Genomic DNA, 15,485 nt, shown 5'->3' on the forward strand with positions numbered 1-15,485 from the left:
AACAGACATTTATATCCAATAAATGATTTGATAGTGTTCTGCCCAGTCTTAGCGGAGGGTTTTTGAGAACATGCAAACCTGAAACAGGTGCCCAGTTTGTGGTCCATGCAGTCTTTTTCCCAGTAGACTTCTGTATTTAATTAAAAACAATAAATTAATAAAAACAACACATTTATTTGTATTGGATTCTGGAAGTATTGTAAATATCTGACTCCAAAGTAAAAAGTATTGACTGGCGAAACCCTTGTTGGAAAAGAACAGATGTCAGATATTTTTTCTTGTTGTTGGTCACCAGGGTTGTACACAACTCCGGAGGAATGTTGGTCCACTCCTCTTTACAGATACTCTCCAAATCTGAAAGGTTTTAAAAGCTGTCACTAGGCAACTCCAAGTTTCAGCTGCTTTTACATATTTTATATCGGATTAAAGTCCAGAAACTGCTTTGGCCACTCCATGATCTTTATGTGCTTCTTTTTTTAGACAGTTTTCCTGCTGGAAGACTTGTCCACGATCTTCCGTAAGTGTTGTGAGGGCATACATATTTGCGATTGCCACATACAGTACAGTGGTACCTCGATTTATGAGTATCTCAGTTTGCGAGTAATTTGAGATATGACCTCCTTTTATTATTGCTTTGTGTTGCGAGCATTATTTAAGTTACCCACCGCTGGTTGTAATAGTATTTGTCACAGGGTTGTGACAAATACTATGACTATTACTTTATTGAGCAAGAAACAGTTGGTATATTGTTACCCGTTGCTGTTCCTGCTTTGTTTATACGTTTTGGTTAAACAGTTGGCGTTTAGAGATCGACACAATCCTGCCCTCCAACCACAGGACCGGAGAAAGTTGGTGCGAAAGAGAAGAAACGGACGACCAAATCAGAGAAACAAAACATTGAAAACATATCCTACCTGGTAGCAGCCCACCCCGCGAGTCAGCATCAGTCCACATCCATGTACCCGTCAAACAGAGATCGACACAATCCTGTCTTCCAACAATCAGAACTAAAAAAAATAGTGTGGAGGAAAAAAAGGACAAAACAGGAGAAACAATTTAAAAAATGTCAGCCCTGCCATAGCAGCAGTCCACATCACACAAGCAGCAGCTAGCGTTTGCGGCATGCAACCGCAAACGTCCAAACAACAAATGTGTACCCATACAGTAACTCCAAATATGTCTGTGTGGAACATCAATGATTTTCTAATTCCTACTGTTATACGACAGAGAAGAAGCCCATAGCAGATAACTACGAAAGTCTGTTCCCTGAGATAAATGCTCAACATTATTGTTGCATTATTTCATAAAACGACTGTGAGTGTGAATGTTGTCTGTCTATCTGTGTTGGCCCTGTGATGAGGTGGCGACTTGTCCAGGGTGTAACCCGCCTTCCGCCTGAATGCAGCTGAGATAGGCTCCAGCACCCTCCGCGACCCCGAAAGGGACAAGCGATATAAAATGGATGGATGGACTGTGGTTGTTTGTAGTACATGATGTTTTGTTTTTCAAACAACATTTCTTACCCAAAAGTTTGTTTTTCTTTTTAAAAGACATGTTAAAATTGTGGTGTTTTGATTACAATTTATTTCAATCGGCAGAGATTATTTGAGACGGATGTGTTTGAAATTGTGAGCGCTGTCGCGGAACGGAACGTTCTATGGAGGTAATACTGTATATCATAACCCCCTCAAACCTGGGAGAAAAAAACTAACTCCCTTATTTAGAAGTCTGCACTGAACTGTTTAAGGTTCATTGTGCATGTGTGCCATCCATCCACAAAGATGTGTAATTCATCAAAACAACCGACAAACTAAAAAAGACTGAACACAACACCTCTCAATTTATTTTACAGCTCCTCTGCCAATCAGTCAGAATGTTAATGATGTTTCGGCAAGCAAATTAAACTAAATTAGGGATTCTTCCAATGTGCCATCTCTGGGACGGGATTTAAATTTCATTATGTGCACAGATATACAAATCCAAGCTATGGCGGGGATACGCACATACACAGTCTGGAAATGTATTTAATGTGTGTGTGTGGGTTTGTGTGTTTGTCTGTGTTTGTTTGTGTGTGCTCTCCAACAAAAGCTGGCATCTCCCATGGTCTGCACAAATGTTTGTCTAATGTAAACCACCATATAGAAGCATCTAATTAGGAGGTGTCAGGCTGCAAGTGCCTGAGAAATCTCAGCCAACTGTTAGCCAATTTGGATTATTTTGCAATCAGTAGGGTAGTGGGGAGTGGGGGGGATCTAACCAAAGGGGCACTTCATTGGGGTGGAGAGGGTCGGGGGGCAATTAATGGCAAGGTGGAGCCACTCGCTGGTCAACCATGCATGTTGTTGAGACTCTGACCCCTCCCTCTAATTTGCTACTGTCCTGTGGCACTTTTTGGTAATTAGGACCCTGAATGCAACAGCTGACGGCCCCTCCCTGCTTACCCACATGCTGGGTAAGCAGCAGCCCAAAAGGTGGGTCCTTTCCAAGGAGGCTTTGGGAAATCCTCAATCAGTGACCTCCGCCCGTAATAGATGCCATATCGCAATTAATTGTCTGTCGTTTGATTCTGCCTTCAATAGTTCAGGTCAGGGGTTTTCAAAGTGTGGCACAGTGAGCCTTCCAACAAAGAACATAGTACAGCTTGGGTCTTCCCTCTGAAAAACTGAATTTTTGGAGGATATGTCGTGGCGTCTGCCGCATGCAAAAAATTAACACCACTCTGTGTCGCTGTTATCAAACCCCATAATTTGACCTTACATTGCAGATTGATTTCAAATCCCTCACACAGTTTAATGTACTCTACCAACACCCGTTGTAACTGTGCAGTGTTTTGATGAATCACCACTAAAATTGGTACACATGTCAGTCAAATTTGAGCAAGAGTTTTGAAAAACATGGAAGCAATCAATCAAACACAGCTGCAGTCAAGGTTCATACGCAATTCTAAAAAACAAATTACTGATTACCGTTACTGATTGTAACGAAATGTATATGGAAACGATAACAAAGGTTATTGAAGAGATTTCAGAATCTTTAAGATATATCAGCAACCTATCATTTCAAACAGGCAAATTCCCAGATAAAAATTAAAATACCAAAAGTCGTACCAATTTACAAGACTGTAGACCAGGGGTCACCAACCTTTTTGAAACCAAGAGCTACTTCTTGGGTACTGATTAATGCGAAGGGCTACCAGTTTGATACACACTTAAATAAATTGCCAGAAATAGCCAATTTGCTCTATTTACCTTTAACTCTATGTTATTATTAATAATTAATGATATTTACACTTAATTGAACGGTTTAAAAGAGGAGAAAACATGAAAATAATGACAATTAAATTTTGAAACATAGTTTATCTTCAATTTCGACTCTTTAAAATTCAAAATTCAACCGGAAAAAAGAAGAGAAAAACTTAAAAAAAAGAATTTATGGAACATCATTAGTAATTTTTCCTGATTAAGATTAATTTTAGAATTTTGATGACATGTTTTAAATAGGTTAAAATCCAATCTACACTTTTTAGAATATATAACAAATTGGACCAAGCTATATTTCTAACAAAGACAAATCTTTATTTCTTCTAGATTTTCCAAAACAAACATTTTAAAATAAATTCAAAAGACTTTGAAATAAGATTTAAATTTGATTCTACAGATTTTCTAGATTTGCCAGAATATTTTTTTTGAATTTTAATCATAATAAGTTTGAACAAATATTTCACAAATATTATTCGTCTAAAAAACAGAAGCTAAAATGAAGAATTAAATTAAAATGTATTTATTATTCTTTACAATACATTTAAAAAAAAAAATACTTGAACATTGATTTAAATTGTCAGGAAAGAAAAGGAAGGAATTTAAAAGGTAAAAAGGTATATGTGTTTAAAAATCCTAAAATCATTTTTAAGGTTGTATTTTTTCTCTAAAATTGTCTTTCTGAAAGTTATAAGAAGCAAAGTAAAAAAATTAATGAATTTATTTAAACAAGTGAAGACCAAGTCTTTAAAATATTTTCTTGGATTTTCAAATTCTATTTGAGTTTTGTCTCTCTTAGAATTAAAAATGTCGGGCAAAGCGAGACCAGCTTGCTAGTAAATAAATACAATTTAAAAGATAGAGGCAGCTCACTGGTAAGTGCTGCTATTTGAGCTATTTTTAGAACAGGCCGGCGGGCTACTCATCTGGTCCTTACGGGCTACCTGGTGCCCGCGGGCACCGCGTTGGTGACCCCTGCTGTAGACAAACACCAGTTTACAAACTACATACCTGTTTCTGTAATTCCACAATTTTCTAAAATCATTGAAAAATTGTTTAACAAAATATTGGACACATTTATGAATAAAAAATGAAACACATACAACCGATAGGATATAGAGCCAACATTTCAACATCAATGGCATTAATCGAAGTAACGGAAGAGATCACCAATGCAATAAATCGCAAAATATGTGCTGTTGCAGTGTTTATGGACTTAACAAAAACATTTGACACAATCAATCACAATATCTTAATAAACAAATGAAAATGGTATGGAATCATGGAGTTGGTCTTAAACTGGGTGAGAATCTACTTAACCAACAGGAAGCAATATGTGAAGAAAGGCGAACACACGTCTACAGAGCTGAAAATATCATGTTGCGTACCTCAGGGGTCAATACTAGGATCAAAATTGTTCAATCTTTAAATAAGCGACATATGTAAAGTTACAAAAGTTAGTATTATTTGCAGATGACACGACTGTGTTTTGTTCAGGAGAGAACACACAGAAGCTAATACAAATAATAACAGAAGAAATTAACACATTAAAAAAATGGTTTGACAAAAACAGATCCCAGTAAATCTGAAATAATGCTATTCGTTAACAGTGGAAGGGAAAGTTAAACACAAATAGACAAAGTATATATTGAAAGGGTAAAATAAAACACATTTTTGGGTGTAATAATAGATGATTAAATGAACTGGAAACTTCTTGTAAAAAATATACAACATAAAGTAACAAGAAACACATCAATAATGAATAAAGCAAAATATGATCTGGACCAAAAATTACTTCATATTCTCTACTGCTCGCTAGTGTTACCATATCTGAGTTATTGTGTAGAAATATGGGGAAACAACTACAAATGTTTGCCTTATTCACTAACGGTGTTACAAAAAAGAACTTTTAGCATATTCGTATGTGGAATTAAATTATGGAATGGATTAACCAAAGAAATCAAACAAAGCACCAATATGATTCAGTTTAAGAGGCTGTTTAAACTACAAGTGTTCACAAAGTACAAAGAATAACAATTATGATAAACATCTTGAATCTTTTTTTTTTTGAGACAATGATTTATGTATTTATTATTTGTTTACTTACTATGGTATATTCATTTATTTATTCACTGTTCTGTTACAAACAGAGAACAAAGAAATGGGACAAAATTGTCATGATATGAAAAGGAGGTAGGATTAAAAAGGCTCTGCGTCTTCCTACTCCTTTTCGGACGTATGGCTCGTTTGGAAGAAGTATGAAGGAAGGCAATATTAAATTGTTTTATAAAAATCTCTGCAATGCCTCAATGGTTTCATTTTTGGGAACTATGCAGAACCCAAACAGCAGCAGGCACGAATAAGTATGAACAGTTGGTTTTGCACAGTAGGACCCCTTTAAGATAAAATGCAAGGTCAAAATAAACTTTGTGATTATTCTGCGTTATGACTAATACGACACTTTTGTGTGAATTACCACAAGTTAAGTCGTTGTTTTTGACAGCCCTAATTATTAGAAAGTACAATAATTTGCTTTTTTACCTAGAACACAACACTAGGATGATGTTGTTCTGTTGATGTTTTTTGGAAGTTGCACTGGAAAACCGAGTATACATTTCAAATTTCTCGTCAAAATATCCAAACAAAGTTAATACAAGCCACAATCCCATGAATAGTATTTTTTCAGCGAGACATAAGAACTTCTTTTTAGGCAAACAATACTACTTTTGAGCATCACAAGTGTGTTATAACGCACAAAACTTCCCAATACTAGTAATTATAGCTAATATTGTGTTTTAATTGCTAATTTCAAGATCACTGTTGAGTTTTTAAAGCTTAAATATGTCTTATTTCAAGAAATTTTACATTTCTGGCAGATTGTTTTGCTCATTACAAGCAAAAATAACTTGCATTTTTCAAAATATCCAAGCAAAGCAGCTAAAATCATCGGCCTACCCACACCCAACATTTCAGATCTAAACCACAGGTCCATCACTCGACTGGCAAAAACGATAGTCCAGGATATCAGTCACCCACTACACCAGTACATAATCCCACTACCATCAGGGTGCAGGTACAGAACCATCAAATTCCGGAGGGCCCGCCTCAGGAAAAGCCTGATCCCTGCAGCTATAGCCGCCCTTAACAGCAGGCCCGGCCGACCTGTCTGACAAGCCTATAAATGTGTCGGTAATGTATGATGTATTTTTGTTATATTTGTTTTGTGATGTGTAATGTCTACTGTTTCAATGTAGGGCAGTGAAAATGAATTTCCCCAATGGGGACCAATAAATCTAAATCTAATCTAATCAAAGTTAATACAAGCACAATCCCATGAATAGTATTTTTTCAGTGAGACATAAAAACGTGTTTTTAGGCAAACAATACTACTTTTGAGCATCACAAGTTTGTTATAAGACACAAAACTTCACAATACAAGTAAGTACAGTTGATATTATATATTAATTGCTAATTTCAAGATCACTTTTGAGTTTTTTAAAGCTTAAATATGTCTTATTTCAAGAAATCTTTCCAAGACAATTTTAAATTGCTCATTAAAAAGCAAAAATAACTCTTTTTTTAACTCTTTTTAGGAGGCACATTTTTCCCAGCAATGTGTCCACCCTGACACACACATTTGCACAAAACAAAGGCCTCCGATCAAATACACGCCTCTTTCAAATAGGCAGCAAGATCCCGTTTACTCCTGGTCACTCTTTGAGAAAATACACCAAGTGGGTAGGATTGTCTGGAATGCCACCGGGGGTTGGCGATCTAAAGAAAGGTCACGTTGACCCAGCATGGGTCGGTGTCATCCTCATTAAAAAAAGACCTTCCTCTAATTACGCGTTAGCGGGCAGGACGAGACTCTCCCGACCGCAGAACAGAAGAAGTGAGGTCCTGCGTGAATAGCGGTGGATACAGCTTGCAAGGGGCAGAGATAGGGCACGGAAGGCTGCAGGAGAGACCAAGCTAGGTGTTTTCTCTAAAGCAGCTCCCCTGATGTCGATGATTAGTGCATGGAAACTACAAGAGGAGTGCGGTGTTTCTTTTGTTACCCTGCCTAAAAACCCACGATTCACTTTGCATCTTTGCAACAACAACAACAACAACAACAACAGCGAGGCAGCCTCTTCGGCAGAAAAACACACACAATGAGCTCAAGGCTTGCTCATAACATCTCATTATAGTTAATGAGCGCTGTGTGTTTACAATGTGTAGTTCCATAGAACGAGCAGTGTTTACCCATCCCCTCCTCTCAATGGAGATCACTCAGCTCTCACACACACTCACCCAGAAACAAAGGAGGATTTGTTAAGCCAAGGGCTGCGTTTCTTCCCATCTGGATCACGGGGCTTCATCTAGCGAGGTTGAGCACCATCACCCCCAGTTGAACAGGAATGATCGCCATCTAATTGGATTACAAAGCAGAACGATTAGGTTGGATACAGTTTTTAGATGTGATGGGAAACCCCCCGACCCAAGTCTTGTGTTTACCTCCGGGTTTTTAAACCACTTTTAATGGACCACAAAATAAAATGGACACATACAAGACTGTACACCATCCCAAATATACAGCCGCGATCAAAAGTTTACATACACTTGTAAAAAACGTAGTGTCATGTCCTCCAAACATATTGCTGGGTATTGTGGCCAAACAGCTCAATTTGTGTTTCATCCGACATCACATGGACAAAGATAAGACCTTCTGGAGGAAAGTTCTGTGGTCAGATGGAACAAAAATTGAGCTGTTTGGCCACAATACCCAGCAATATGTTTGGAGGATAAAAGGTGAGGCCTTTAATCCCAGGAACACCATTCCCACTGTCAAGCATGGTGGTGGTAGTATTATGCTCTGGGCCTGTTTTGCTGCCAATGGAACTGGTGCTTTAAATGGGACAATGAAAAAGGAGGATTACCTCCAAATTCTTTAGGACAACCTAAAATCATCAGCCCGGAGGTTGGGTCTTTGGCGCAGTTGGGTGTTCCAACGGGACAATGACCCCAAACACACGTCAAAAGTGGTAAAGGAATGGCAAAATCAGGCTAGAATTAAGGTTTTAGAATGGCCTTCCCAAAGTCTTGACTTAAACATGTGGACAATGCTGAAGAAACATGTCCATGTCAGAAAACCAACACAATTAGCTGAACTACACCAATTTTGTCAAATGAGTGGTCAAAAATTCAACCAGAAGCTTGCCAGAAGCTTGTGGATGGCTACCAAAAGTGCCTTATTGCAGTGAAACTTGCCAAGGGACATGTAATAAAATATTCACATTGCTGTATGTATACTTTTGACCCAGCAGATTTGGTCACATTTTCAGTAGACCCATAATAAATTCAAAAAAGAACCAAACTTCATGAATGTTTTTTGTGACCAACAAGTATGTGCTCCAATCACTCTATCACCAAAAAATAAGAGTTGTAGAAATGATTGGAAACTCAAGACAGCCATGACATTATGTTCTTTACAAGTGTATGTAAACGTTTGATCGCGGCTGTATGCATAGTCAAAATGGTTATTAGTTTAATCAGTTTAAAAGTGTTTCATAGTAAGCTGGGAAGTATAAATGGGAACAGAAAACTGTTTGATGTTCAGAACCGCCTCCCAGTTGATCAATTCCTTAGAATCACTTGCTATTTTTTCAAAGGATTCCCTTTAATGATTCCTGCAGGCAGGAATGATGTCACCTGGCAACGTGCGTGGTGACGTCAGACAGCAAGAATCATGGCATGCAGGCGGCAGAAACACTCCCGTTTTTGGCTATATTTTACGAAAAAAGATTGCAACAGCGCTACGTGCAACAATTGCACGGTTGCTATTTCGACAAAAGGAAGAAATACAAGCAATATGTTGAAATATTTTACCTCACAACACGCTATAACTGCAAAATGAATGCCGTGTTTCTGAACCGCTTTGATCTCGTCCCAGCAGCAGTAACGCGAGCACAGCGACAAGAGGTCCTAACACCGCCCCACTTTAGAACTTTCAGTTTTGGTTGATTTCGGCGACGGCAGTGGACCAAAGCAGTAGTGTTTTGCCTGAAGGAATACCACAGTTCTCATGAGGACCAGAGTATGGAGTTAGTCAGTCAGTCTGACTGATCTTTCCACAGTAGGAACCTACATATTTTACTCAAACTTTATATTTTTAAGTTTGCAGTCATTGCATGTTTTTTTTTTTTTCATACAGTACTTTTGAGTTTGTTGCGCGACTGGTAATGTCGGTGTGGAACGGCAAACTAATAAGTTGGTGGCTTTTTATTGCAACCACGCAAATTTCCAATAGCTAACATTAGCATTGTCGTTTTGATCAGTTCACCGAAAATTACTTACCGTATTTTCGGACAATAGGGCGCATTAAAGTGGTCATATAATGATTTTTTTCTAAATTTAAAACACTATCTTGTGGTCTACATAACATGCAATGGTGGTTCTTTGGTCAAAATGTTGAATAGATTATGTTTTACAGATCATCTTCAAGTAGCTTTCTGACAGTCACTTCAGGATGCGCCGTTTTGTGGGCGGTCTTACCTACGTGGCTCACCTTCCACAGCGTCTTCTCCCGTCATCTTTGTTGTAGCGGTGTAGCGTGCAAGGACGGGAGTGGAAGAAGTGTCAAAAGATGGAGCTAACTGTTTAAATGACATTCAGACTTTACTTAAATCAACAACGGAGCAGCATCTTCTCATCCGTGGCTCAATATTGCAGCATCAACGCCGGAAATGTGTCCTGTGAAAAAACGTCCGACCGGAACTTAATAACTAAAATTCCGTGGGTGAATTATGTAAACCCACTACAGCTTTTAGCGCTTTGATAGCTAGTCTACTGACAGATATAAGTAAGAACTTTACGCAACTTTATATTAGAAATGGCAACAGCGGAAGATGAATGCCACATACAAATGTAGAGAAAAAGAAGAAGCTTATGACTACTCGGACTACAATTGCGGACGTGCGCACATTTTCAGGACTTAGAGCCAAGACAGCATTGGTCTGAAATCCCTCCTCGTCTTTGAGCTCACGCTAGCGAGTGATCCTTAACTATCCTTTTATCCGGGTAGCGTCATGTTTTCTTGTCTCATCAGAAAAAACTTTTCGTTTCTTCGGTTATTTTGCAGCTTCTGCCATGATAGCAGAAATTGCAGGTAGACGTTCGCATCGACTTACGTCTTAGTAACGAATGTGGGAAGGGTGGAGTGACGTATGCTGTAAAGCAGCGGTGGGCAATTAATTTTTACCGGGGGCCGCATGAGCTACCCGAGCACTGCTGGAGGGCCACATCGACAATATTTCAATTAAATTTTGCTCAATATTATTTTTGATATATACCGTAAGATAAATAATAATAATAATAATAATAATAATAATTAATAATAATAGTAATACTTCAACATAGTGTGTGTAACAGCATTCCATGACTAATATAAATAAATTAACATTAATAATAAATGACAGTAAAATAAGCACACGTATGACTGAGGAGTCATAGCGTAACTTTGTGTGGTGTTTGAGTTGTCCGACTTTTTGTGTGGCCATAAACGCACCAGTGGTTTAGTGCTATGCGTGTTGGTGACGGATGACAAGTTGGTTTTGGCCTGGTTTGTACGGCAGAAAATGACTAGTTTTTCGAGATAGAATTGTTTTACTCATGTTTTTGGTGTGGTTATGTCCGAATATAAACAGTTTTGCTCAATAAAGTGATCGATATAATTCCTGTCCTCGAAGCATCTCGATAGACGTTACAATAATTGAACGGTGTTCAATTGAACAGTGTTGTAAACGGTGTTGACGAACACCATTAGGGCCGTTTGTTGTCACTGTCACTCAAAGTTGCATTGCAAAATTCCATAGAATAAATATGTTTATTTTGTTTAGAATTCAGATGGGATTTGATTTGGTGCGCGGCATATATACTTGCTGCGCGCAGCGGACGCTTGAGCAGTGCGCAATTGCGCAGGCACGCACCTTAGAGGGAACGTTGCTTTGCAGTCCATGTCTTGTTGAAAACACGGCATTCCTCATCAACTTTTCTCTTTTTAGCGTCTCGGGTGTAAACCGTGCATCACTTGTCGCTGCATGTGCACCTTCACTTGCAGGTTACACACGGACACACGCCCTTAAATAATAATTTTCAAAATAAAAGCAGCACAGTTGTATTGCGCGCAGGACATAGATGTTTTTTCAACTTTATTTTGTAATTGCAGCTGTTCACATTCACTCACAATCACGCACACGCATACGTCCACACGGTAGTAATACAAATAACGATTTTCAAAACAAAAGCAGCACCGTTGTATTGCACACTCGACATAGATACTTTTTTAAATTTATTTTGTAATTTATAATTGGCCTCACGCGGGCCGGACAGGGACGCACAAAGGGCTGGATGCGGCCCGCGGGCCGCAGAATGCCCAGGTCTGCTGTAAAGCAAGTCATCACATTTGTAGTTTTTGTGTGGCAGGGTACCTGCCACCCTCCTCAAAGTCGCTAAGTGCCAGTGAAAGCGATGCAGACCCCCTCAGGCCATGACAAAGGTGTCATTCAACTGTATCATCCCAAAATTTATGAACATATTTATGAAGGTCGAAAAGTTACTTAGTGCTGCTTGAATTGAAACAAAGGCTTTCTCCTTTAGATAAGCATGACAAGAGACAGATTTTGGCTACGAATGTCACCACACAGTGACTAAGTTTGTGGGAAAATTCTTGCACCTATTTGCTGTAGTAGATGCTGGTTTTCAGTGCTGGAATAAATGTTAAATTGTCGTCAGTTGGTTGCATGTTTTCTCCAACCAGATTTTCACTTAGTCATTCCCAACGTTACCTTATTATCATTGGGCGTATCTTCAGACACAAACCGTAATTATGGACGCGCTGATCTCTTTAGTTGGCTCGGTGAGTAGTCTTGATTCCTGGGAATGATGACGCCACATTTCCTGGCAGTATGCAGGCTTTATTCTTAATATCAAACAAAGCAGTTTTCAAGCACCGGCTTTTACTTTCATAACGACAACTTTTCCTCTCATCTGCTATACACACCTCTTTCTATATTGCCACCCACTTCCTTTCTCATCACACAGGACCCCAAACATAACTGTCTGTAATGTCATTTTATATTTTCTAGGGAGATGACAAATATTCTCAGCACTAAATACAAACCCTCAAACAGTTTAAGTAAACGTTAATGTAAACCTTACATTTCTGGATAATTTTCACGTTTTATTTTGCTAGATTATATCGAATAATATTAATTTCTTATATTTATTTTCAAAGAAAGTATTTTTTTCTATTCTATTTGCTACTTAAGACATCACTTTTGGCTTTGTAAGGTCTTGTTACCTCTAAACCAAACAAAATTGACGCTAATCCACGTTTTTTTTTTAACCAATAATCGATAAGACAACCAATAAAGAACCAAATCGTTAAGCAGAATTGAAAGTGAAATCTGAACCGCAAAAATTTTATCAATTCCAATTCCTACCGGAAAGATGCGGTTTAGTGTGTTTGAAACTTCAATGCTAATGAGCTGTGTTTGTCTCCAAGAAGCGCTAATGTCGACTTTTTACTTACACACTGTGAATCTGCACTTGTCCAACATAACATATACCATGTATCACATATACCATGCATCACAAACACCAACGCAACTTTAAGGAGTGGGACAGGAGGACACAGATGTTAGCAACACTAGCATAGCAATGTGAGCTTCAATGCTAACATTACATAACAGCAACATCAAGGTTAGGTTAGCATATTCACTGAAAAATCACAAAGTAATCAAATATATAACTTTGTCGTCTGAAGCTTAGTTAGTAACTAGTTAGGCAGAAATGTATTTAAAGGTGTGTAGCAAAGCTTTTTACACTCACAATGTGACAGCAACATCATGCTAGGTTAGCCTGTTGACTGAAAAATCACAAAGTAATCAAATATATAACTTTGTCTTCTGGAGCTTAGTTACTAAATAGTTGGGCAGACATTTATTTTAAAGTGTGTAGCGAAGCTTTTTACACTCACAATGTGACAGCAACATCATGCTAGGTTTGCCGATTCACTGAAAAAAACAAAGTAATCAAACGGATAACTCTGTCATCTGTAGCTTACTGACTGACTAGCCGGCAGAGCTTTATTTTAAAGTACCAGTAAAGTGGAAAAACAAGAGGCCTCTATTTTGAAGCTTTGATTGAAACTTTTTTATTAGTAGATTGCACAGTACAGTACATATTCCGTACAATTGACCACTAAATGGTAACACCCGAATAAGTTTTTCAACTTGTTTAAGTCGGGGTCCACGTTAATCAATTCATGGCAAGCTATTATCATATATATCTGATTCATGACACCGAAAAACTTCCAAAGTTTGCGAACAGATAGATATGATCAAAATAGTATACAATCACACTAAAAATTCCCATGTAATTTTGAAAGATATTGAGGAAGCCAGTCACGTGATCTGTGACGTAGCGTTTAGTAACCACAGATCCCTTCCCTACCAACAATGCTAATCAAGCAGACTTTGTGAGAGCCAACAACAATCACTTTTGGAAACATTATGATACAGAACCTTATATTTTTGAGACCGAACACAAAGAGGACGAGCAATACGTTTTAGAAGCCGAGTGCTAAATGGATGCAGCTTTATTGTGACACAATAGCATCAGCAGCATTGCTAGGTGCTAAACATACAAACTAACCATAATAAAACAAAGACGTATTGTAATATTTCCACTCTTGCTAGGATGCCGACCGACATGACGCTCACATAATTCTGTTTGGATGAAGATTCAATCGCAATCCTTATGAAGGGTTACACAAAAAGTTGCCGCAACCACGTCTTTTTGTGAGTCGACCAGCCTTTCTGTCAATGGCCACATTTGTCTACTACCAGGTGAGCGATGCATAAAATATAATCTCAAATTTATTATTGCAAGTTTGAGACGGAGCAGAAGCAGCGTAAGCTAGCATTAGCTCACTGCTATCAATGCGCCACTAAAATAGTCCGCCTGCATTGGCGTTTATTATAATAATATCACTCATATTCGTTAATTTTCAGGTCACGATACAAGTGGTAGAAAATGGATGGATGGATGAACATGTACATGGAGTATTGTTAGCGCTTTCTGGATGTTTTTAGAGAGTATAATGAGCGCAATAGAGGACCCTCGATCTGTTGACTTAATTGTTAGCTATTTATTTACGATTTTGAACGCTTAAATAAAAGCCAAGCATATGTGTTCTTTACTTGCATAAGGATTGTGAATGATGAACAGCACAACTATGTCCAATGTTTGTGTATTTCCAGTTTGACTGATCTGATAATATGGTCAGAGGGCAGAAGCGTTGTTACACTGAATGTACGAATATTGCCAAAATATTCAAAATGGCTGACTGAAATTGTGGCATTTTGTGATGTTACATGGTTTGATGGATACAATGAAATACAAATAAGCGACGTCAACTTGTTTTTCCACTCCACTGGTACTTTAAGTTGGGTAGTGAAGCCTGTCATAGTCACTTTGTGACAGCAACATCATGCTAGGTTAGCCTTTCTACAGAAGAATAACAAATGAATCACTGTATAACTCTGTGTCTGTAGCTGATGGACTTACTAGTTGGCAGCACTTTATTTTAAGGTGTGTAGTGAAGCCTTTTATAATCACATTTTACTGCATTATCATGCGAGATTAGCCTTTTCGCTGAAAAATAACAAAGTATTCAACCGTTTAACTCTGTCATCTTTAGCTTACGGACTGATTCGTTGGCAGCGCTTTATTTTAAGGTGTGTAGTGAAGCCTGTTACAGTCACATTGTAACAGCAACATCATGCTAGGTTAGCCTATTCACTGAAGAAAAACAAAGTCATCAAACGTATAACTCTCACGTCCTGTAGCTGACTGACTGACTATTTGGCAGACCTTTACTTAAAAGTGTGTAGTGAAGCCTAATTATGTTCTTTTTAAAGACATTATGAAAAGCTGCAAATCCAACATAATTTTTTTCTTGCGCCTTTTTTTCTTGAAGGTGCAACAAACACGTGAGGGAGATGACATATTTTTCTTGTTTGAAGGTGCAACAAACACGTGAGGGAGATGACATATTTTTCTTGTTTGGTAAACAGACTTTGGGACGCATATTACTGTTAGAAAACCATTAAAAAGTCTCACTTGTGTCAAACAAGCAGAAACAATTAGACAAAGTTATCCAGAATCAGGACAAGGCATACCTGA

At 38.1% G+C, this 15,485-nt stretch overlaps 1 long non-coding RNA gene across 1 annotated transcript in view; it reads right to left on the minus strand.

Moving 5' to 3' along the window:
• Nucleotides 1–15,485, minus strand: part of LOC133631552 (uncharacterized) — a 47,374-nt gene that overhangs the window by 2,449 nt on the left and 29,440 nt on the right. The window contains exons 3-4 of the long non-coding RNA XR_009821485.1: nucleotides 7,551–7,668; nucleotides 915–1,007 (exon numbers count right to left, since the gene is read on the minus strand). This is a non-coding gene — a long non-coding RNA (uncharacterized LOC133631552). The remainder of the gene's footprint in view (nucleotides 1–914; nucleotides 1,008–7,550; nucleotides 7,669–15,485) is intronic.

Source organism: Entelurus aequoreus, linkage group LG02 (assembly GCF_033978785.1).
Source record: "Entelurus aequoreus isolate RoL-2023_Sb linkage group LG02, RoL_Eaeq_v1.1, whole genome shotgun sequence".
NCBI lineage: Eukaryota > Metazoa > Chordata > Actinopteri > Syngnathiformes > Syngnathidae > Entelurus > Entelurus aequoreus.